Source organism: Typopeltis vanoorti, chromosome 16, assembly GCF_054136105.1.
Source record: "Typopeltis vanoorti isolate ZY-2024b chromosome 16, IOZ_Tvanoo_1.0, whole genome shotgun sequence".
Classification (NCBI taxonomy): domain Eukaryota; kingdom Metazoa; phylum Arthropoda; class Arachnida; order Uropygi; family Thelyphonidae; genus Typopeltis; species Typopeltis vanoorti.
This window is the reverse complement of record NC_143564.1, coordinates 116,462,377-116,489,780: the sequence shown is the minus strand read 5'-3', so window position 1 is coordinate 116,489,780 and position 27,404 is coordinate 116,462,377. Positions and strand designations below refer to the sequence as shown.

The 27,404-nt window shown below is 35.0% G+C and overlaps 1 protein-coding gene across 1 annotated transcript in view; it reads right to left on the bottom strand.

The window, feature by feature from the left end:
- The window catches only part of LOC150098280 (uncharacterized), a 189,303-nt gene that overhangs the window by 131,382 nt on the left and 30,517 nt on the right, over positions 1-27,404 (bottom strand). The window lies entirely within an intron of this gene.

The window sequence follows — 27,404 nt, the reverse complement described above, 5'->3', positions numbered from 1 at the left end:
GAATGACATTGGCTCGATTCTAGATGCCGAATCGAGGCTTTTTTTTCCCTTTTCTTTTCTTCTTCTCAGCTGGTTACCTTCTCTTACCTAGTTCGTCTATCTTTAGCGCAGGAAGAAGTTTTGACCTTCCGGAAACCTGTGATTTTATCTTTACAATCAAAATAATAATACCAATGATGATTATTATCGACAGTATAAGACACACACTACTTCGGATATTTAGGTTAAGGACTACGAGACTGCATCAGTTATCTGTCATACTCTCTCTCTCTCTCTCTCTCTCTCTCTCTCTCCTCTTATGCCTATGAATCAGTTGCCTTGCTTTGGAAGCAGTATCTTTTGCCAATTGCTTGGAAAGCAGTATCACCGATGGCTAAGGGTAAAGCCTGGCTTCCTATAGAAGAAGGCTAAGGATGAGGTCTGGCTTCCTACAGAGGAAAGCAAGTCTTACCTGGTTTACTTTAGTCCGTCTTAATTTAGCTTTAAAATCAATTTTAATAAATTAATATTTCAAACATTCAAACCACAAGATTATTATAAATGATCTATACATTTAAAATATTACACAAAGAAGAGATTGAATTGAAATAATTACAGAAGTAAGCGTCAGCCATCACGAAAACTCTTCCAGTCAATGCTACTGAGTTGCGAGTTCACGGTATTCTTGGTTAAGGCGTGCAATGTAATTTCTGCACAGTGACTCGACAGGATAAAGCAAGAATTGTTTTGTTTCATGAATCCACATCTTCTTCTGACTGTTGTGCGGAGTTGGTATTTAATAGAGATGAATGTCAAACGACCACCTAGAACAGTCACATTTATTCCATGTGAAGAGTATAAAAAATAGGAGGAAGAGAGATATTCCTTTTGAATCAGTCAAGAAATGTGTACAATACTTGTGGTCTAACGATGCCAAACTGTGGAAGTTGCCAAGACGCTGAAGGAACTGATGGTCAGGTTATCATAATCCAGCAGTATGCTGAACTTTTATGAATTCCGATCGCTCAGAAATAACCAAAGAGAGACTTAAGTCCCCGTTTCATTTCCCTTATTTCCTCTAACATGTAGGGTGAATAATTTTAAGTTATTGGACATCGAAAAGAACCAGAATTTCTTCTTTCGGTGTGTCTAGCTTTGTAACAGTGACTTTATAGAATAATCTCGTAGAATAATCTCGCTGTGAGTGTTCTGCCAGGTATGCCTGGAGAGTCTCGACTGTGGAATGTGGTGGAAAGGAGGAGGGGTGAAAGAGGAAACAATTCGTAAAAGATGTTGGATAAAAATCTCTGCATGTATAAGTTAGCAAAGAATTCATCATTTCTTATTTCAGGTCCTTCACAGGTTCAACATATCGTAAACAAAGAATCATAGAAATGAAAAGTCAAACAAAATGAAATAAGTTACATATGAAAAAAAAAACCTTTCCGATTCAGCATTCAAACACATCTCATCGCAGTTCCAAGCTTAATAATGTATATTTTCATCTTCCGTCTGAGAAATCACTCATACATTTCCTAACAGCAATTCGGGTGTCAGCTACTTCAATCACTGCTCATGTCGCTTTTCCCAATTAAGCCGTCCGAAAAGTGTTGTGTGTTTGCTCCCTCTGATATCTTTCATAAGAGAGCGTCTAATTTAAAATCTGCTCGTTTTGATCACCTTTCTCTAAAAAGTCTGTTTACTGTATTTTATATTCGTCCGTTATTCTATCTGGTTTTCATCATGCTGATAACTCTTGGAACGTTTTGATTTCCTTTCTTTAAGTCTTGATTTTCTTCAATTCAGTTTCCTAACAGCAATATCTTCTTCTTCGGAACTTCTAATGGTTTTCATTACAGTTTGCTTATTCTTTCAAATTAAGCACTTCACACAGATTTTCGCATGTTTATTATTTCTTTTTTCGCATCACTCTCACCGTCGAAAGTTTGCAAACCTATAAGTACAACAGTACCTTGAGGAGGATTTTTTTCTGTTTTATTAATTCTTAAAATGTTGTATTTTTATTGATTTTGATCGGTCTGAAAATCCTGCTCTAGAGAACCAAATATGGGACTTTTTCAATCCACTTCAGGCTTTCAGTAATCTGGGAGGTGGTCTCTCGCAGGTCGATGAAATTCATCACCCACCTACTGACAAAAGTCCAGATCCGAATCTGCAGCCTGTTAGTTGAAGTGTGGATATGCTATCACTTGGCCAACAGACCGGCATGGACCAATCAATTAAATCCTTTCCCTACTATTTAAATCCTTCCTTTAAATCTCCTGCTTACTAAATAACTTATAAGCGGGTACTATTTGTCTGCTTAAACAGTCCAAATTACATCATGGTGTTGATCTTCTCTCGAGCGGAACAGCAACTTTCGTTCTCATGTCTGGATTATAAGAATGCCAAGTGCAATGAGCCCTGGGATTTTTTCATTATTTTATATGCTACATTTGGGATTTATTATCCAAAAAATTGCACTAAGCTCATCTTTAAAACAAATTTATTATGTATAGAAATATTTATTTCACTTTCACTTGAAATTCTCGCTCCAAAGTGAAACAAAGCTGTAATTCAAGCTTTGTTTCATTTTGGAGAAACAAAGCTAGAAATCCTCACTTTGTTTCTCCAAAGTGGTACGCAGAGATCGAAAAGACGAGAATTAATCATAGAGAAATTGTATTTGATTGAAATTTCCATGCTTATACCAAGCTCTAAATCGCTATAAAATATCACCGTTCAAAAAAAAACTGATATTGAAAGAAGTAAAAATAAGCACTGCATTAGGTCCAAACGGAAGTCACATTGTCCTGGCGCTTGCAAGAATATTAATCTGACGTTTTCTCTACTCATCTTCCACTGATTTTGTCTTTGCGCATGAGTCTCTTGCCTCCTTATCCAAAGAAAAGCCAATCTTCACTTTTTTTTTTCAATTAATGCTTCAATGATTTCGGTAATTGTACTTCTCCTATTGCCGCCCTGTTGCTCTCATTTTAGTTATTTCTAAACTAATGAACAAATTCGTTCACACTCAACTTGCCTGGAAATCTAACCAGTAATAAATATCTGTTGGTATTGTTGCTGCTGCCGATTGACAAGGGATCCCTTGCTTGTACTACCCACCTTTTCACAAATGTAATGGAGAATGTTTGAAAATCTCACTGGTACACCTCATAGGTATTTCATCGCTATTTCATCCCATTTAGCATAAGCAACCATTAAGTAACTTCTGCCCTTCTGCTATATTACCTGTTTTTAGCAACCAGGTGGTTAACTTTCTTTCCAATTATAAATTAGGTTTAATGGCTGTTAATTCCTACTACTCAAAGTTTGCTGCTAATGTGCGGCAGCCTTCGTAGCTCAGTAGTAATAATCGAGAATGTTTATTGAGTGGAAAGACGAGGGCTGGAATCCCATCTAGGACATTTTGAAACGTTGTAAGATTTTTTTAACCAGTGAGTTAGCCATTCTCATATGGAGGAAACTAGGTCTTCCCCCATATGAGTTTTTCTTCCATTAACAAAGAGGAAATCGCACGTTTTCGATTGACTTACCATGTCTACTTAAGAGAATAATCACGAAACTTCAAATACGATCTAATCTATAAAAGCATTCTTCGATACGGATCTGCTAACCTTGTAAAAACTTCAATCATTATTAGCAATAAACTCAATTACTACTGAAAGAATTCTGTTTTATTTCTCTCATAAAGAATCCACAGCACCCAAATTTTTGGACAATTTTTTTTCTTGACATCATGCTAATGTTACTTGAATAATCATATCACGAGTATTGCTTCTTGAGCATCCGATAAAGGGCTCCCTCGTACTGTTCAGAAGATGAGTTAGCAGTTCTCATACATAAGAAGGTGAACGAGCTTTTCTTCCTAGAAGCTTGGGTTTTCATCGCACAAAAAACATACATTTAACAGACACAAACCTCACAGCTTTAGTCACTTCTGCAGCAGTTCAAAACAACAACAACAGCCTTTCTCACTACTGATTGCTTTACATCTGGGATACCGTTAACCGTAAACAAATTATAAATCTGTCCAATCGCTTAATATCTTTAGTACTGACAGTTTAAATTCAAATTTAGAACAGTGGTTTCTTCTTCTTCTGCAGTGCGTATGCTATTTCATTCTTTTCTCAGCTTCACTCCCTACAACAACCACCAACACACAAGTGTAAAATATAGTAAACTTTTAAGTAAATCTCGCTAAAACCACTGTAAATTGTTACAAACTACAGCTGCTGCAAGAATTTAAATATCAGGGTGTTTAAATCCTTTTGATATGGTTGCTGCTACACCTTTAACAAATCTCAGCAACATATTTCTCCTAACAAAAAAATGAGCTTCTCCTCATTACTACTGAAATGACTAATTTTCTCAGCGAGTAGTTACTTGTCTTTTCTTTAATTCTTGCTGTTATTGGAATATGACACCTTAATTCTTTGCTAAGCTTGCGAATGGTTTTCATTTCTGTTTACACTGTTCCATTTATTTATATTTCTCCAACGCATATTTAAAAAACTTGTGCAGCTTTGTTCCCATATACGAAATCCACGTAAAGAACCGTGGGAAATATCACTGAACTGCACACTTTAATTTCAGGAGTTGTTTAGAGAGATGAGCATTTTTTCGACTATTTTAATGTTTCCTAGGAGACAAAGTTAAAATCTATTCGGTGTTTAATCGTTCATCTTGATTTTTTCTGTGGTTAATGTTTCTAGATGAGTGAATTTTTAATCTGCTTCTTGAATTGATTTTGGTAAAATTATCTTCACTTAGTGCTCACTATTTTAAGTGCATTTTATACAACAAGTAGTGCTTTCTTTTTCTTTCTTCCTTTTTTTTTGTCTGTAAACCTATGCAAATAATCTTACCATGTGTTTTATATTAGTGAACTTTATTTTAATTTTAAGATATTAATTCTATTATTCCTCCAGATTTAAGTTAAACAAATATGGTGAGCGAGAACATACCGGAATAATTATTTTCTGGACGGTTATTTCATGTTTCAACCGCTTTAAGTTTTACTTTGCAGTGTTTCATTTTATGATATAATATTGAATACTTCCCTTTCTTATTATTTATGTGGAAATAATTAAACGACTTCATTTCTTCTACATTATATGAATCATATTCCTGTTTCGTCTATGAAACAGCAAAAGTGTTCAATTATTCCCTTCTTTTCTTATAATTGTGATAGGATATAGCAGGGGTAAGCAAGTTCTTCGGTAATAAGAGCCACGTATAACACTTTCATACATTTGTTTAAATTAAGGGATATTACATCCCATATCGTTTCTTAGCCGAATAAGAAAATCAAAGAGTTTCATGCCGAATATAGTAGAAACTATATTAAGTTCGGCGATTCCAAGCGTAAGCAAATACCTGGATATTGCAGCAACTGACCCTTAAGGTAGTGCAAGCTAAGGCAACTCATGTCTAAGGTGGAGCAAGATCCGATCACTATTATTGATATTTACCCATAATGTGAACTTAGCTCCTAGGAGCTGTATTTCTGTTCTACATTATGAGAGAAGGTCACTACCCAGACCTCACTGATGAACCTCAAAACATCAGTGAGTAGGTAGACCTTTGGTCTACCTACTCACTGATGAGAAGCCTTTGGCTCTTCATATATCTAATAACTTTCATACATTTTTGAATGTTTAAAAGTCGCAGAAAATATTATTTTAAAATTGTATTTATAAATAATTGAATTTTTTTGTTGAGTGACTAAATTATATTTCAAACGTTTTATCTTGTTTTTTCGCAGTTCTGATTCAGGAGGAAATTCAGATGCAAACATTGTATAATTACATTCATGGTGACGCTTTACATTACTTACTTTAAAGTGTCTGATGGCTGTATGACAGATAAGACACAGAGCCATTTCACCCATAACAGTAAAAGCAAAATCGTCCTCCTATTGTTGGTTAAACATTCTCTTTTCTTGTTCGTATTTCCGTTTTATACTCTTCTGTTGCTCAGTCATTTTAAACAAGGGTTTTATAACTTTCATTAAAATCCGCTACCACAACCACAAGCGCGTGTGTACTGCATGAAGAGTGATGACGCAGGGTCCAGGCAACGGAGGCGGTGGGTAATGCAGCGATCATAGTAGTCACTTTTGGAACTAATTTTGGAGGGAGCGACACATGCCATCAAATCTCGAAACACGTTTTACCAACCAAATACGATAATAAAAAAGCTTTATTTAATATTATGGGGCCTCCACATTTTCAATATTTTCGTTAATTTTCAGTGGAAGTTTTTCTGAAATTTATCTGAAGTAGGAGCATAAATTTCCGAAAGCTTATGACTTTAACGTTTTCCGAGCGATTGTTTTATCTTTCATATTAATTATATGCTTTTGAAAACTGTTTCAAAGACATATATTAAAATGTTTGAAGAATTTCATCTTTGTCTGAAAGTTGCATCATATATTAATTGTGTGTTATGGTGATCTCGCCTCTAACACAATGTATATCTGGTTTATGGTTTATGCAGTTGGATTTTACTTTTGAATATTTTGTTGGAACTGTATTTTTAACAGTTTATTGTTCTCTTGTTATTCAGCTATGGCCTGAGCAGTAGGACACTTGTCTTTAGTCCACTTCCTAAAGTTCCTCTTCTGAAAGTTTTTCTGTTTGTTTATTGTAATAAGTATTTCAGAGAGAGATTATATTTATAATAAACCAATCATTTTTCAAAAGTTCTGCACACTACGCTTGCATAGCCAGTAAGCGGTTTGATTAGTTTCTACCATTATATCAGTTATAAGCAAGGCTCTTTCAGTCAGAACTTCGTATACTCGTCTTCTTTTCAAGCTTTCTTAGTTATGCAAAATGAGGATATCTCCTCATTTTGCATAACTATACAAGGCCACACGTTTTACATGAAGTATCTTATTTAATGGAAAAATATGGATTATAAGTTCTACCCCATCCCTTATATGACGATTGTAAATACAATCCTGATATAAGCCTTCTCGCTTCGATTTGTTCCATAAGTTGAAGGAACCATTGACAAGGGTGCTGAAGTAGCCAAGTGGCCCGACTTATCAAACATATAAATAAAGATTTACTGACAGGAATACATGACTTACTCAAACACTGGGCAGCAGTGATAATGCAGAGTATACTGAAGGCTTGTTAACACCTTTCGTTCAAAATGCTTGTATTAATAACAAGAACACAGCATCCAGAACTTTTGAAATGACCTTCGTTACCCCGTATTTCAATAATAAAAGCAAAATTTTAATTATCCTTTCCTTTATTTTATAATAAAACATAATAAGTGATTTTTAACAGAAGAATAACAAAACTTTCATTATTTCTTTTATTTTTATAGATTTCTTTTTTACGATGAACACATGAGAAATATTCCCAATGCTTTTCTTGGAAGCTCTAACCAAGCGATGTAAAGTATCGCTGAAGCATAACTTTTCCAAGTGAAAAACCACATTCAGGAGATTTTCTGTTTTATGGTAAGCTAAATTAATCTGCATCAAGAATTAAAAGAAATTTATTAGTTTTCCAACTGTTTTGTTGATGCTTTCCACGCAAACATATATGTACCGGTGAAAAGATCAAGTGATAGATAAGTAGATAAATAAGTAGACACACGTGTGTAATTGATATTCTGTAGGTATACTGCAGTAAGTAATTAACGAAACTGTATTTAGATTAACCACTTCTATGGATACTGTTATGCATTTGAATCAATGCCTTATATTTTGGCATTCTAGAGGGAAACAACAAATAAACTGACTTCATATATAATGAGTTTCCAGTAAATTCTGTGGCTCTGGTATCAATTTTTCCACGAAACATATTAAGGAAATCGAGCTTTGACTAATAATTAAGGAATAAGTTAAGAATGTTGTGTGTATATCATATCATTATAAAATCGATCTTCAAAGGGAAGGAAGCAACTTTCAGTTCATTATTCGTTTACACTGAATAAAAATTAATAAATTCAGTAATAGAACATAATTTCAATATTTTAATTCAGACCCTCGGTGAATAATGGTAATTTTTTAAATTGTAAATTTCAGCTTGAAGAGTTATTATCTGACTGGTAGAATCGCACACAACGTTAGTTCTTTGCAATTTATAATAACAAAGAAGCATTTTATGCCTTTTTAGTGCAGCAGTAATCACAAACCACGAGAGGTAATAGCTGACGAAATATTCAGGCTCGCACTACAAATGAAGAAGTTTATGGAAACACTGACTGCGGCATATGGATTTGAAATAAAATAATATTAAAAACTATTTTCAGATTTCTTAATGAGGATCACTTTAAATTCAAATATTAATTAAATAATTGCATTTTAATTCGTGACAGATTTTAGTCCATGTAGTCATCTAAATTTCTTTATGATGCTATATTTTGTAATTTAATCATGAGCCTTAGGTTACATTAACATCAATCACTGCTATAACACAAGGCACTTTTTAGATTAGTCTCGCTTATTTTTATTACAAATAATGAGGAAAAACGATATATAATTTTATTTGGCACAAACAAAAATAAAAATTTCTACTATTCCTAGTGTCATACAAGGGTGGCACTCTCGCTCAAAACGAATTTTGTTTTGAGCGAGAAAATTTGTGGTGCTAACTCTCTTTTAATATTGCTATAACCACAACACCGAAATATTTACATAACTTTGTGTCAGGATCTGCTAACGAAGCTCTCACCTTCGATAAGTAGAATCTCTGATAAGTAGAGGATCTTGTTATTTTACACACAGTTCTCGAGTAGTAAGCAAGAAAATATCTGAATTCTACAAACATTGATAAATATTATATTGGGAATTAAAAATTGTCGAATGAATTTGTATTCCAATGATTTAACTGCCAAAGTTCACTGCGACAATTAAAAAAAAATAACGATAACCACGTTTGCAGGAAGGTCATGTAAAGATTTGTCGCAAACCTATAAAATATATAACAGGTGAAAGTTTCTTTGTTTTCTCAATTTTAATTGTTTGAGAATAATGATCAGAGACATTCTGTAATTAAATCACGAATAAAACCAGAAGATACTGGGAAAATGTTTATATAAATACTTATTCGAATCCATAATCTTCTTCGAAGAAAATGGTGTTCTTCTGTAAACTTTGCCTTTTGTGGTCTGTTTCTTATCTCATGCACCAACAGTTTCTCTTTTCAAGCGCACCAGAAATCAGGTATGTTTCAGAACTACGCTGACATCTATTTTTGATCCAGGAGGAATGTTTCGTCCTACTCTTTTCTCAATAAAACAAAAATCTCAGGAAAATATTGTAAACGAAATTACAAGAGAAGAACCTTCAAGATTTTTTCTTGTATTCTTGCAAACCAGACCTGTTTGTTCTACTGTTAGTATGTTTTGCGGGATGAAAAACACTGCTGCCTTCGAATGAGGCGGAGTTGAAGAAAAAAAAAAAGAAAAAAAAAACATAAATGTTATTTGTATCCTAGTTGGAATTTGAAATGAGGCTTTGATAAGTAGTAGAGGATCTCGTCGATGACGACTGAATCATGTTCAGAAAAGAAAACTTGGAATTTTCATATTACCGAATTGCTGTCCCGCATCGAAAAAATCCAGATTTATAATTCCCGTTATTATGATGTTTTCACAAGTTTCTTTCTCTCTTTACACACTGAATGCTGAATGATAGCAGAACACAGAATGATAGTCCAGTACGGGCAGCTATTTTAGTATTAGTATTTAGTATTTTAGTATTATTTCAGCTATTTTTAGTATTAGTCAACATATAGCCAGTATTGGTTCGGCTCATTCATTCTACATTTAAACTTCTACAGTTAAAACTTCTACATCTAAACTTCTACATTCTACATTCATTCTACAGTTAAAACTCCGAAGGTCTCCGGAAGTATATATGTGAAACTACTTGAGATTCGTGCACAATATTATATTGTGCACGAATTCATTGCCACGACTTCTATTCGAAGAAAGTGGTATTAGTTTTGAGTCGATGTGCAGAATCTTCCTAAATCTGATCTTTCACCCAATAATTAAATTTGCATTGTAAGAATCGTTGTAAGTCTTAGTTTCAGGCTGATGGGTCACTTTCATTACTTATATCACATTTCCAGCAGGATAAAAGTAACGTATTAAATATTCTGCTGGTGAAGACGTACATATTTGGGTTTATGAGCCATACGTTTATGGTAAACCAAGGTTTTATAAAGGAAATGTCTCTTCAGTCCTTTGGTTATACCATAATGTTAAATAACTTAATCTTCAAAGCTATTTATCTCTCCAAAACATTCAAAATATCAAAAGAACGAAAATTATTATTTCATTTTATGTATTTGTTGGACGCATTGCTATTACTGTTATTACATGACACTTACAAGGAGTCCAAGGACTCATCATATGGCAGATCTTCTGATTCTCATCATTTCGCATGATGTCAAAATCGAGTTTTATCCAAAATTATGTGCAAAATATGCATTTTTGATAAATTCTTTTTGTTGATGCATCTGTTTTATTCCATAAGGTAAGTTTACTAGAATCCCAAGAATTAATTTACTATGGGCGACAGCGTAAAAAATCAAAGCATTTTTTGTCACTACATTTGTCTAAGGAATTTTCTCTGTTTTTATTATGCAAACGTTATTTGGTTTTAGAGATAGAGAGAGAGAGAGAGAGAGAGAGAGAGAGAGAGAGAGAGAGAGAGAGAGAGAGAGAGAGGGGTTGATTATTGATTATAAGTGTGTCATAGGAAGTAAATAATGAGAAAAAATTTAAAAGGTATCCCTCCACTTCAGTATTATATTGTCTTATTTTTCCGTTTTAAATTCGGATTTTATATGCTGGTATAATGAATGATTACCCAGTAATAATATTTTCCTGTACGTTTATTAAAAACACTGATGTCGTGGTTACAATGATCTAAAGATGTGTTCTCTACTCACATTCTGTCGGCAGTTCGTCTTCTGCTGCTGCAGATAGGGATCAATAAGCGGGTAGCGCTTACTGTAGGAAGTGTTAATGAATCACGTGTTATAATCGTACCAATCGTGTATTACATTCACGAATATCATGAGCTAATTTAGTTCCACTTATAGCGTTTGATACAATTTACAAGAATGGAAGAAGCAGAAAGTAATAATATAGAAAAGCTATGGGAACAGAAACTTCATTAGCAAACAGGATACCAAGAACGATATAGATAATCAACGTTGAACAAAAATTGATAATGACTGCCTTCTTTAGTTGAGACTTTGTCTTCTTTGGCGCTGAACAACCGACTTCTGTCCACTGTTTTGACTGCAGTTTGGATTATGGTGAATCCAAGTCTCATCCATAGTAAAAAATCGACGCACAAAATCAGTTTTATTCTCGTTAAAACGCTCCAAGCACTATTTAGAGATTTTCTTGCGAGTGCATTTTTGATCAGCTGTGAGCAAGCGTGGCATCCATCTAGCGCAAAGCTTTTTCATTTGCAATTCTTCATGCAAAATATATCCTATACGTTCTTTTCAATGCCTATTGTCTCAGCAGTTTCACGCACTTTGACTCGCTCATCCAATACCATAGGGTGCACTTGATCAATAATTTCTGGTATTGTTACACTTTTTGGACCTCCTTCACGTGGATCATCTTATAGGTTGGTACGGCCACGTTTAAACTCGGCAACCCATTTCTTAACCTTTTCTGACCTGAATTTTTTTTTCCAAGTGAAAAAAATATTTCTTTCTATTTATTTTGTCTTTAGGTATAAAAAAAGCAAGAGTAAGTATCAAGTATTTTGATGAAAAATACATTTCAGGATAGGAATTCTGACCGACTGATTTCATATGGAATCATTAAATTCTGGTAGCAAATATTCAACTTCTGAGCTTATACTCTATAATCCAATATATGCATATTATTCTACTATGTCATAAAAACTGATATTGGTAAGATTTATACGTATAATACATACCTATTATCATACTAAAGAAATGGAACTGCGACGTACGATACCAATTGGAATCATTCGCCACGTAATATAGGCTACGAAAGACAAGACAGTTAGTGATTCCAATTGGAATCACTAGGGCAGAAAGGGTTAATTATCGAAAACGAAGGAGAAGAGTGCCCATAAACTTTTATGAGCTTCGAATGAATTTCTTTTGGCGTTAAACCTTCTTTTACAAAGAAGTTTTATAACCGCACGATACTTAATTTTATCCATTTCAACTTTTAACCAACTACTTGATAGAATGACTGCAATTTCACATAGATTCTGATGGTAGATATACCAATTTAAGGAAAAAAAAAATCTTGCTGATAGTGTTGCCATCTGTGGTCGGGGCCGAGAAATTTTCAGACCAGCCTCGTATTTATGTATTTTAATATATGTTTTCCGATAATCAAGAATGTTTTACACGTCCAGCGTCCATAGTTATCTACTGTTGGGTGCCAAGCCATTTAAAGTTTGCGTTATAACCAATATAAGTTTGATGATCACGATAAAATTTGTTGCAAACCAAACTCGTTTATGTTGCTGCGTTAGAGCTGTCTTACACTGCCAAGATATCAAAATTCGTGGATCTCCATGTAGGTATAGTTTTTCAAGTTTAGTCCTATTTATCTCTGTTTCCAATACTTTAGATATCTCTAATAAAGATCACTGAAAATATTTTATTGTTTTTACAATTGGTAGCGTTTCTAAATTATAATATGCCCATATGCATATTACCTAAGTGATAAAACTTCTACTCACTAACCAGCATTGGTTCACTAAATTTTCGCTTTTGTCTGAATGACATCTTGATGACTAATGCTATTCACTCAGTGAATAATGAAGCCATAAAACATAGCAGACTCCATGGAGACGTGGTTCACGGTTCCTTCAACAGAATAGACAACATCCATATAAGAATAGTAATATAAGCGTGGATGTGCAATGTTAGACGAACACGCGTACACAATAAAGTGTTGCGACAATCCACGAGGTCAACAGAGAAGATTAGCGAAAACTGCTGACTTAATTAGGTTCAAGGAAATCACCTGGAGCGTTCAGGTGATTTCCTTAGAATTTTAATTGAGATTTTCTGCAGCTTCATCATGAATTAACAGAGCTTAATTCTGTCTACGAAGGTCATTTGAATACCGCAGATAAAATGAAGATTGACCGCACTTATTGATCACACTTACTAAATTAAGATTGTCCTCTGTTAAGAAAGGAACGACGCAGTTGTGGCTTTTCGGAAAGAAAGTGCGTACCATAGTAGAATAGATGGCGGAGTTAGTTTTAAAGACTCACTTGACTATTGGTGTTCAAGTTCCGCTGACTTCATAACCAACCGTCTAAAGGTAGCATGTCGTTAAACGTTCAAATTAGTCGCTTATGATGGTGCGCATTGTCACGTTCATGTCAGATTTTGGAGTTTCACGCTAACAAATCATTGTCACAATTTAGCAGTTTGTGTCTCGTATTTTACTTACGTTTAAGCTACGGAAAAAACAGATTGTAAAGAAAATTTCCTGCATCAAAAAAAGAACACTGATTATGTTAAAAGAAATTCTGGGTTACTGTTAACGACAGAGGGTTTTTTTTCTTGAATATGTTGGCAAAACTGGAGTTTTTACGTCATTTGCTAGCGAGGCTATTAATTTTCATGATTTATTATATGCACTATTTTTCGAAGTGAAATATTTAATTACTGAAGTGGAAGATAAAAACCTCTCAGCCTCCTAAGCCTGAGTCAGTTCCATGTTTTTATGTCTTAATGATTTTTAGGCCTCCTACCTGGCTGCAAAGTGAATTCTAACCATCACTAAACTAAAACTGCAATTTTGAAATTTCTTACCAAAACATATTCTTTTATTCGTTTATTCTATAACTGAGTGGCTGACTCTAATTATTGACCTCGATGGAAAAACCATCGCACGGTTTCTGGTATGTGTTATTTAATAGAACAGGGAAAGAAAATGAATTAAGTGACACAAAAATGCATACCTGTACTTTAAAAAATAATGTCTGTAATGGTAGAGCATGTGGATCGTTGCATAGTACCTAGTAATGGTTTTTTGCCGTTTCTAGAATTCGGACATTAAGAAAATAAACTTATCTGCCCCCCCCCCCCTTTTTATTTCTATTCAGTTGAATTGGTTATCCTGCAAAATATCTTATAACGATATATTTAAAATTTTACCATATTAATGTGAATGTGATATTTTATATTGACCCTCCATTCTAACCCCTGTTGTTCTAATATAACATGATTAGCATGTTATATTAGAACATGTTTATTAGCTCTATGATTATCAACAATTGTCACGTTTTTTATTATTTTATTTCCTTTTTGATTTTAGCGAATTTTGAAAGTCCACTGTTTGTTCATGCCAATATTTAGTTGATCTCTCTCTCTCTCTCTCTCTCTCTCTCTCTCTCTCTCTCTCTCTCTCTCTCTCTCTCTCTCTTTCTATGCGACTTCAGCTATTTCATGTTAAAGCTGCATAGAATATGCATGATACAAGCTCTTCCTTGATGCCTGCATGTCATGATTGTCTGACATCCTTCATTTAGCTTAATGACGGACTCAGAGAAAACAGTGGTGGACGCGATGAAAATCATGTAAAAATCACTAAAGTGGTAAAATCACTGAATCGGCTATTTTGATCAAAACTCCGTGACACCTATCGTATCCGTGGTTGACTTTCCTTTCTAATGCATCATTCAGCTATAGAGATCAGCCTTATAGATCAACAGATCCAGGTTATTATTATTATTATTATTATTACATAACACCTCCAGGGAGTAAAAAAGACTCATCGAGGGAGGGCACCAGCCCTACAGCTCTCCGTCTCCACTAACCGCAACTACCTTTATCATCTACACCAACACCATCTGCCGCCGACCACTATCACCACCATTTTCAGAGACAATCACAAACATCTATGTCCACGTCAATATTCGAATCCGCAGACTTTTGGCTGGAGAGCGGATACGCTAACCACTCGGCCAACCAATTATAAGTGCATAGTAACCGTCATTTGGAGGGGACTCAACCCGTCCTAGGACGGACGAGAGGGATAGATAGATAGATATCCTATCTAACGATGTTCTGGAGGTAATGGTCGAATAATTATCTTCTAGATTCGATACTTCATTGAAGTAATAGCGAGTTATCACATTACCTAATATTTTAATCACGAGCAGAGACTCTCCCTGGACGTCGCGTTACAGCCGTCTTACACTACCGACTATCTTTTTACATGCAGCGCATCTAAAAGAAAAAAAAAATCAAGAAAAGTTAACTTTTAAATCATTTAATTTTTTCATGCATTTCTTTTTCCATTAAAAATTAAATGATTCTTGTCATTATGCAATTTTTCTACTTTGTACATTTCTAGTCATAGCTCATAGTCAGTAGTCGGCAGCTTATGAATCTGTACTTCTAGTCTGAGCATTTTTTTATGTTTTGCAATTTTTGCTGTGATGTTAACATTATGTAATTTTCAAAGTGCACAATTTTACATAACAATATGTGTATTGATTTTTTAACCTTGAAATTTTAACTACATAATAAAAAAAATGTAAGGAACGCTCAACTTAAAATGCATTGGGGTGCCAGGACCACTGTGTTAATCTTACTCTTCTCGATAAAGCTAACTCCAGCGTCGAAGTCAATGTCATTACTCTGACTTGTCATATTTTTACTTTCACTACTGGTATTATTATTATTATTATTATTATTATTATTATTATTATTATTATTATTATTCTCATAAATGGTCTCCCAGAAATAGCTACGGAACATCTAAGAGACACTGTCATACAACTAATCCAAAAAATCGGCTCTCCCATTCAATCAAGAGACATCCAGTCAGTGCATCGGTTACCACAAAAAAGGAAAAAAGAAAATAATACCCGTCCTTCTCCCGTCGTAGTGCGACTCACCAACAGCCCAACTAAAACTACATTCATAAAAGCTAGCAGGATTAAAAATCCAGTAGTAAAGGATCTGAAAGGAGACCACGACAACACCCCAATATACTTGTCTGAATACCTTACGCCATATTATCAGAAAATATTCTACCAAGCAAGGAAAGTAAAAACAGAAAACAATTACCAGTTTATATGGATAAGAGACAGCAAAATATTCCTTAGAAAGACACAAGACTCAAAACCAATCGAAATAAAATCAGTAGATGACCTCAACAGGCTGTCACATTGAAAGGAATATTGACAACTCGTAAAGAAGGAACAGCACACCAACCAACATGAATGCACACCATCAAGCAGACGTAATCCCCCGGAATATGATAATTGCCACATTCTGAAATCAATATCAGAATGGAAACAACTGATAATCCCCAAAAAAGGACTATCTATTCTCCACATCAACATCAGAAGCATTCAAAAATACTGGCTGACCCTGCAAGCTTATCTTAAGGAAGATACAGACGAAATAGACATTTTAATACTGACTGAAGTATCTACGACAAACGAAGAGGCATCCTCCTACCAAATGCCACACTTCCAACAACACAAACACTGCAGACAAACAAAACGAGGCGGTGGTATAATAATATTTACCAAACATAAACTAGAAGTAACAGAAATAAACTATAAATTAGAATACGCAGAAAACATATGCATCGAAATTAAAAACATCAAACAAGAAAACTCCCTGATATTAAACGCAATATACAGACCACCCAACTTAAGCACCATAAAATTCCTAGAAGAACTAAACAGATGGCTTTCAGCCACGAAAGTAGGCACCTCAAAATACTTGATAATAATAGGAGACATTAATATAAACATTAGGAACATAAATAACAACACAGAACAATACCTAGACCTATTATCGGCATATAACATAACCCCATCCATACAGTCGTATACACGAGAAGAGATAGTCGGAAACACAACAACCTTAACCTGCATTGATCATATAAATATAAGGGCCCCTCGAAACAGCCACACAGCAGCCGTCATAACATGCAAACTAGCAGACCATTATTTCACAGCAATGCAGTTACACACTGAACCAGAATCCATAAAAATCACTGAGACTACAAAACAGTATCATAGCATTGTAAACGAAGCAACAGTGAACGATGAAATCAGAAAAACAGACTGGATGCAGATAGCATCTTTAGACTCTGCTGAAGCTGTATATAATAATCTAAAACTTGCATTTAACAAAATATATAACAAAGCATTAACAAAAATACAAATACGCCCCCAAACGAAACAGAATCCATGGATAACAGACAACATACTAACAGACATACAAAGAAAAGATGCCCTATGGAAACAACTTAAGAAGTCACCGAACAATATCGCTTTAAAAGCTGAATACAAAAGAAAACGGAATCTCCTAACAACCCAGATTCGAACGGCAAAAAGAAACTATTACAGCAACAAATTAACAACAGCACAGAATGACATAAAGGAAACCTGGCACCTGATTAATGAAATGCTGGATAATATACACAGAACCACTGCCACAGAAACAATAAAACACAGCTTTGCCTGCGACCCCAAATCCCTCAAACAGTTGGCAAACAACTTTAATCAGCACTTCGTGAACTCTGTCCAAAAGCTACAAGAAACAACCTTTCCTCACACATACGAACATTCTCCACTAGGTCCACGAGCAACCCAGTCGATGTGGTTCCCCACAGTAACAAAAGAAGAACTATCACTGGCAATTCAACAAATTAATCCTAACAAAGGACCGGGGATAGACGGAATCAGACCAAAAGACATCAAGAAACACTCAACCGACCTACTTCCAGTTATACAAAAACTGTTAAATAAAATCTTCGAAACGGGACACATACCTGAAACACTGAAGACTGCATTAATCACACCCATACACAAACAGGGAAAAAGAAACATAATAAGTAATTACAGACCTATCGCCACGTTGCCTGTAATCAACCAAATCATGGAGCGCATTGTACATCAGAAACTCTCCACATACGTTGAAAAATTTCAAAAATCATACCCAAAACACAATATGGCTTTCAAAAAAATAAAGGAACAGCAACACTCCTGGAAGATTTCACCTAATAAACGATGCATTGGATAAAAACAGAATAACATTAGTGGTATTCATTGACCTAACAAAAGCATTTGACACACTAACACATAAAACCTTGTTAACGAAACTTACCCATATCGGAATTGGAGGTCGTCTACTCCAGTGGTTTAAAGCATACACGAAAAACAGAAAGCATATCACACGTATAGGATCAGCACACAGCAAAGAGGTACATGTAACCTGTGGAGTACCGCAAGGAGCTGTCCTATCTCCCATTCTATTTAACATATACACACACGACATAAGCCAACTCCCCATAAAAAGTAAAATCTTCCAGTATGCAGACGACACTGCCATAGTATCCATTCACAACAATGCAAATATCGCTTACAAAAATATGCAACACGACATCAATCAAATCACTAACTGGATAACCGAAAACGGCATATATATACAGTAAACCCTGGAAAAACAAAGCTAATGATATTCAAAAACCCCCAAACCCTGCCCATAGAAACTAAATATCTCACTATCAAACATTAATCCTCCTATACACAAAGTGCAGAACCTAAAATCACAACCATCACACAGGTGAAAACAACACGCTATCTCGGACTTCACTTCGATGCAGATCAAAGTTGGAATAGCCATACAAACTACCTACATACCAAGCTTAGGATAATAGCAAGCAAACTATACAGATTAAAAGACATTGCCCCAACCCACATAAAAATACTAATCTATAAAACATTATCTGAAAACATTTTAAGATATGCAATCACATCATACGCATTCTGCGCAGACTACAGACTTAACAGGCTACAATGGTTGCAAGATAAAATGATAAAACTGATATTCTGGGAACAACCCACTCTTATGCAGGAAGCACGGACAAAACACAAAATATTTAAGGTGAAACACTTATGCCACTACACAGTCATGTTAAAACATTACTACAGCCCAACATATAGAGTCACTAGAACAACATATCAAATAACAAGACCACAGTCAACAAACCACATAACATATAAGTACAACAATCACTACAGCAAAGCCACCCGAAACTTCTACGTACCTGACATGATAAACAAACAGCCGTTTGACAACAGAAACCTAAGAACATACAGAGAGCTGAAACAGGCACTATATAAATATTATAGCGAGAATGAAAATTAGAGCAATTCCTGTTTCTCTCTCTCCCACCACACACACACACACACACACACACACACACACACACACACACACACACACACACACACACACACAAACCTATGATAACCCCCCTCTCAAAAACTATCACTACAAGAACACAAAGAAACAAACACACCATATCTAAATCCAACCCTATTTGCACACAAAAAAAAGTTAAACTGTAATAGCAGTCGAAGTCTTTCAAACACGTACCAACAAACAGTAAAATCAACACCTGGCTTGTGACCAGTATAGGAACACAACCATGAAACCACCACCCTCTGTCATCTATTATCTTCCTCAGATAAGCTCTGCTAAGCTTCGAGGAAGAAAATTACTAACTTGCAAGTATCTCTTATACACACTTGTAATGCGTTATAAATATTATATACATATAATTACTACTGCAACTATGTATGCAATTCATCTGAGACATAAAAAAAAAAATCTGTATAATCCTTATTGTAAATACTGTAAATATTATTATTGTATGTAACTTATACTGAGACATAATAAAATGTTTAAAAATAAATAAATAAAAAAAATTATGATTATTATTATTATTTGGAGAGTGGGCGCTGTGTAGTCATACGAACGGTTGCATGGTTGTATCGCTGGTCCAGTTTTTATACTTTAATGTGATTAAAGTATAAAAATTAACAACAGAAGTTTAAAAGTATACACTTTTAAATTCCTGCTGTTAATTTAAAAGTGTCACAAAGTAACTCTTCTTGTCACGCTGAAGACAGTGATATATAATTCATCGAAATCGGCCAATCGGCCAATCGAAACCGAAGGGAAACCCAAATTTTGAGTGTGCTGAAAATTGAGTAGAGTTCACCGTGGTCACTAACGAGCATAGAAGTCCAAGACAGTTCTCAGAAGTCCAAGGGAAGAAAGGTGAGTCATGAAATGCAACAAGTGCCTGAAGAAATTATCGTCCGACGGAAGTCATATAACCTGCAGGAAATGCCTTAGGAATCTTCACTTTACATATTCCGAACTATTTGATAAACAGAATAAACAAATAACAAAAAAAATTAGCGAATATGAAGAGTATGCTAAATTTAATAATTCAAAAGTCGAAGAAGTCTTACAAACGGTAAAAGACAGTAAAACCAGCATTAACGCACTAACTGACAGGCAGCACAAATTGATAAAAGACACATCGGAATTCCTTCAAGAATTTAATTCCCTGAAACTACAATACGAAGTTTAAAACCAACAACAACATAAAGAAGACCTTGCCATTAACGGTCTTCCACAAAGTGAATCCAAAGAAATTCTCAGAGACGTAGTTTATAGTTAGGCAATGCAATTGACATCCCCCTACAGCATAATGATATTCAGACTATAAATCGGATTCCCGGGAAGAACAAAAAACAAGGCTCGCAACAGTCATAGTTCGTCTGACAAGCAAGGCTACAAGAGACAATCTCATAAATGCCAGCAGACTGACAAAACCAGTAGTCAAGGATTTAAATGCATCGCAAGACAATACGCCAATCTTTCTATCTCAGTATTTAACACCTTTCAATCAGAAACTTTTGAACCAAGCAAGAAAAGAAAAAACAGGAAAAAGTATCAATTTTTATGGATCAAAGACGGCAACATATTCTTGAGAAAATCACAAACTTCAAAGACTATACAAATAAAAACCTCGGAAGATATAGATAGGTTACCAGAGTCAAACAAAAGACTCCAACTTAGTTCAATAAGAAGATCTCAACACAACAAAAATGAATGTGAACCATCAGACAGATGTAATTACACCAGAATACATCAGTAATTATACTTTTCGAATCGCTTGACGCATAAACAACGCACAGTACAAGCGAGAGGTCTCTCAATCTTGCATATTAACATCAGAAGCATCCGAAAACATTGGTTATTGTTACAGGCTTATCTGAGGAATTACCCTAATATTATTGATATATTGATTCTTACAGAAGTATCCATAACCAATGACGAAGCGACTGCTTTCCAAATTCCAGGCTTCCAACAACATAGATCATGCCGCCAAACAAAAAGAGGAGGTAGAATATAAATATTTATCGAACAAAAATTAATAGCAAAAGAAACGGCCTATCAGTTTGAGCATGCTGAAACCCTTTGCCTCGAAATCACTAATACCACCAATAGACAGCATCCCATAATACTAAATGCTATTTACAGCCCGCCAAACTTAAACATGATAAAATTCTTGCACGAACTCAGTTGTTTTCTTTCACGACAAGAAATATGCTTAACGGAATACCTAATGATAATTGGCGACATATAAATAAATGTACATAAATATTGAAAACGAAAACCAGAAAAACACTGTACAATACCTAGACACGGTATCCAAGTATAATCTAATACCAACAATAACATCATGTACTAGAGAAGAAATATTCGGAAATACTATCACAGCCTCCTGTATAGATCATATAAAAATCCGAGCACCACCAAACAGTTAAACTGCATCAGTCATAAAGTGCAAAGTAGCAGACCATTACTTCACCGCTCTAAATCTGCGCACCAAGACAATATCCATGCAATGTCCCACAGAGGAAAAGTGACAGTAAACAATAATAGACGAAGAAATAGGCAACCACGAAATAAGAAAAACAGACTGGGAACACCTGGCATCAGATTCAGTAGATATCTTATACAACAACATTAAACTCACACCGGAGGAAATATATAAGAAAGCTACAAAGAAAGTCAGAATTTGTTCAAAAACAAAAAAAATCCTTGGATAACACAAAACGTAACCCTAGACATACACAGAAAGGACGCTTTATGGAAAGAATTAAAGCGATATCCAAATAACACAGCTTTAAAAACGGAATATAAGATAACAAGGAATCGGCTTACAACACAAATTAGAAATGCAAAATGAAGCTACTACAGAGACAAACTAACCTCTGCACAAAACAACATGAAACAAACCTGGCATATGATCAATGAGATGCTAGATTGTGTTACCCAACACCACCGATCTGAAACCATAAAACAGCTTCATTAAAGACGTAAAACCTAAAACGCAACAACTAGTAAATGACTTTAACCAATACTTTGCAGACTCCATCCAATCCAAAAACTGAACAGAAATATTTCCCCAATCACAAAACGAGATCCTCACTTGGACCACAATCAAAACTAACATTATGGTTCCCAACCATAAGAGAAGCAGACCTTCTCTCTGCAATACATCAAATCAAACCAAACAAAGGCCCAGGAATTGATGGTATAAGATCTAAAGATATAAAGCAACATGCAACTAGTTTAAGACCTATCATACTAAAATTAATAAATAAAATATTTAAAACAGGACAAATACCAAGTATGCTAAAGACCGCCATAATCACACACCATATACAAACATGGAAAAAGAAATTTAATCAGCAATTACAGACCCATAGCAACATTACTAATTATCAATCAAATTATGGAGCGGATCATGTTGAAGAAACTCACAGCATACACTGAGATCTTTCATATTATCCCCAAAACGCAATATGGTTTTCAGAAAAATAACGGAACAACATCTCTCTTGGAAGACTTTACAGACGTAATTAATACCGCCTTAGACAAAAACAAAATTGCCATGGTAGTCTTTATTGATCTAACTAAAGCATTCGATACACTTACACATCAAACCTTGTTAGAAAAGTTGAGGCATGTTGGAATAGACGGGCTTCTTCATAGGTAATTTACAAACTACCTTCAAAATAGAAAGCATATCACACGTATCGGGTCAAACCGAAGCAGAGAGCTACCAGTAACCTGTGGAGTGCCACAGGGAGCTGTACACTCCCCAACTCTATTCAACATTTACACGCACGATATTAATCAGTTGCCACTCAAAGGTAAGATATTCCAGTACGCAGATGATACAGCAATAATATCCATCCATAATAACGGAAGCATAGCCCAAACAAATATGCAACATGACATAAACCTGATCATGGACTGGCTCACGAGAAACTCTATACACCTAAACTTAGAAAAGACAAATTTAATGATATGCAGAAATCCACTGACTCGACCAGTTGATAACAAATATATAACCATCCAATATCCACTTTTCAACATAAGGAACACACAGAACTGCAAAACCACTACAGTCACTCAGGTTGAAACAATACGATACCTTGGAATTTACTTCGATGCAGATATGAACTGGAATAGCCACATAAACCATCTTCACTACAAACTCCGAACAACAACTGGAAAACCCTACAGGTTAAAAGACATAGTTCCCATACTCCTAAAAACACTAATATACAAAGCACTATGCCAAAATATACTAAGATATGCTATAACAACGTATGTTTTCTGTGCACCGTACAAATTAAATAGATTAATGTCGCTACACTACAATATGATAAAAACTGATCTTTTTGGGAACAAATAGAAAATCACGACCTTATAAACATTGCAATGTCAGAACACAAAATTCTGACAGAAAAACATTTATGTCACTATGCAGCTTTGCTAAAACATTAATTCGATGCGAACTACAGGACAGTCAGAAATACAAACCGTATAACAAGACCTCAGATCACTAATTGTATCACATATAAATACAATAATCACTACGGAAAGGCCACCCGAAACTTCTACATCCCAGACATGAAAACAAATTACCTTTCGAATACAGAAACCTTACAAACTACAATAGCCAGAGAAGAGCTCTAAGGACATACTATGAACAAGAAACATGCACCCAAAATACCATACAAACTTCATGAAACACAATATATTCGTTCAGGCTTCCAGTTCAACGACGCATCAATACATTCCAAGTGTGTGTGTGTGTGTGTGTGTGTGTGTGTGTGTGTGTGTGTGTGTGTGTGTGTGTGTGTGTGTGTGTGTGTGTGTGTGTGTGTGCGTGCGTGCGTGCGTGCGTGCGCGCGAATTTCTCAATCATAGATTTCGTAGCTTCCCAACACAGCAAAAAAACCAATAACTAATAACCGACTGGTGTCATCCTCAAATAACCTTAGATATAAGCTTCGAGGATGAAAGCAGAAAAATTAGTTCTCATCCAAGATGTATTATATGTAACCAAATGCATGTAATGTACGTATCACATGTAAACCAATGTATGTAATGTTAGTATCATATGTAAACAAATGTAAGTAATGTATCATATGTAATCAAATATATGTAAGTATGTAATAACTCTAACAAAAGTATGCAATATAGAGTGATTATATCCATTGATAATGTATATATAGAGTGCAAAATTGCAAAGAAACATCTGTAATAATCATCATTATGAATATTATAATAATATTCGTTATAAACAGTTATTGTGATTATTATTATTATTTCCAAAAAGTTTATGTACGAGAAAGTATTTGTTATGCATAATTGTCTTCATATAATTTATGTAATTTATCTGAGAAAAAAAAATGAAATGTGACTTCTCCAGTGTGTCCAAAGACTCATCTAGTGAGAGTATGCCAACAGCATCAAACGATTGATCCCCTTCCAACAACTAACCTAACCAACTCATTTCAATAAATTTATTATTTCCTTTATTTTACCGTATTTCATGTCATAATTCACATGCCCACACTATATATTATTAAGTTTCGAAAACAATCATTTATTATTATATTATTCCTTCAAATCATACTCGACTGTTATCAGGCAATACGAAATGTGTCTTACATGTTCGCTCGTTGTCTCTTTCATAGTTTTGTATAATTTTGTCGGTGATTGGTACTCTAATAACTACGAGGGTGGCCTGAAAAGTTCTCGGCCTCGACAACAGATGGCAAGACTACCGGCAAGATTTTTTTTTACATTAGTACATCTGTCGTAAGCATCCATGTGAAATTGCAAGACATTCTATCAAGTAGTTTGTTTTATACAGCTACCTGAAGCAAAAGTGTTGTCTGTATCCCTTGAAATGGATAAAATTGAGTACCGTGCGGTTATAAAAGAAGGTTGAACGCCAAAGGAAATTCATTCTAAGTTCATAAAACTTTATGGGCACTCTTCGCCTTCGTTTTCGACAATTAAGAAATGGGTTGCCTAGTTTAAACGTGGCCATTTAAACTAGGCAACCTTGTTTAAATGGCCTGTTTAAACAGCCATCTTCAAGGCTGATTCATCTTCAACCAGCCTTGAAGATGATCCACGTGATGGACGTCCAAAAAGTGTAACAACACCAGAAATCATTGATCAGTGCACGATATGGTATTGGATGACAGGCGAATCAAAGTGCGTGAAATTTCTGAGACTATAGCCATTTCAAAAGAACGTGTAAGATATGTTTTGCATGAAGAATTGCAGATTACAAAGCTTTGCTCAAGATGGGTGCCGCGCTTGTTCACAGCAGATCTAAAACGTACTCGCATGAAAATCTCCGGACAGTGCTTGGAGCGTTTTAACAAGAATAAAACTAATCTTGTGCGTCGATTTATTACTATGGATGAGACCTGGATTTTCCATTACACACCAGAATCCAAACAAACAGTCAAAACAGTGGACAGAAGCCGGTTGTTCAGCGCCAAAGAAGACAAAGTCGGTTCCATCAGGAAAGGTCATGGCATCGGTGTTTTGGGATAATTAATAAACAAAATTTGTTTATTAATTATCTTGAAAAGGGTAAAATAATAACCGGGGAATATTATTCCGATCTTTTAACCAGACTAGACGAAAAAAATCGTGAAAAAAGACCCAGTTTGCAGAGAAAAAACCCCCATCTTTCATGAGGACAATGCATCTGCCCACATAAGGAGTTTTGGCAATGGGAAAATTAAGGGAACATCCACCTATTTCCCCAGATTTGGCTCTCTCTGTCTTCTATCTCTTCTTCATTGGTCAGCGTTTTTCTTCGATCGAGAGGTGATTGCAGCTGTAGAGGGGTATTTTGCAGATCTTACTGAAAACCACTACAGGGACTGGATAATAGCGCTGTACTATCTCTGGAATAAGTGTGTTAAGGGAGATGATGTCGAAAAATAAAAATAATTTTCAAATTATAAATTCGCTTTTTCATTGTTAGGCCGAGAACCTTTCAGATCATCCTCTTATGTTAGTTGTTTCATTGAACTAAATACTAACTGTAATAAACATTTACCAACTAAAATAAAACAAAGATATTTTGACTGCTTATATATGATAGTAAAAGGCTTGCTATTTAAAAAAAAAGTCGTATTATGAATAATTTTGACTGATACATCTTAATATCATCGTCTTTTATTAATTAATTAATAACTTACTTAATTATTAATTAAATAAGTTAATAAAATTAAATTAAAATATCACAGAACAGATTAGTAAAAACAATATTTTTTTAAAGAAAGTCTAGTCATTTTAGAAAATGGACTATATGTGCAGAAGCACTTCAGAGTTGAACTTTGTAAAAGGATATGCTGGAAAATTGAAGATAATAATTGTACAAAAGTAAAGATTTTAGAGATCAATATTTATATTATTATGGCTGTTTGTATTATTATCAAACCTCCATGGAGTCAAAAGCCTCATCGTGGGAGTTCCCACTGTCACACACACACACACACACACACACACACACACACACACACACACACACACACACACACACACACACACACACACACACACACACACACACACACACACACACACACACACACACACATTATTATTATCATTAAATTCAATTAACAGAGTTCCCAGTCAGAGAGTAACAAGAAACATGAAATAGAATAATGAAATCTTTGACTGGCAAATGAGTCCAATTCAGGCATTATCCAAAGGCCTAGGATCGACTAGATATAGTAAAATACGAGAAGTCCTTAAACGTGCACTTTTTCGAAGTTAAGATGGTGTTATATCTAGGAGGCTCAAACTTTCAAGATATTTCATAAATGTTCTTAGTATTGCTCCTATGACAATTGGAATTGCTGTTGCTCTCTCGCTCCAAAGTCGTTGAATTTCAATCCACATATCGCTATACTTGGTCAGTTTTTCATGTAATTTTTCTTCTATCCAATATCCCCGGGCATTGCCACATCAATAAACTACATTTTGTTGGTTGACTACAGTGATGTCTGATTTACTATGTTCAAGATGTCTATCGGTCTGATTTTAAAGTCCCATAATATCTTCGCATTTTCATTTTCAATAACTTTTCAACTGTGTGTTCCCAAGGGATTTTGTAAGTTGAGATATTTCCTGCACAATCTCCAGTGTACACAATCTACAGTGCTACCG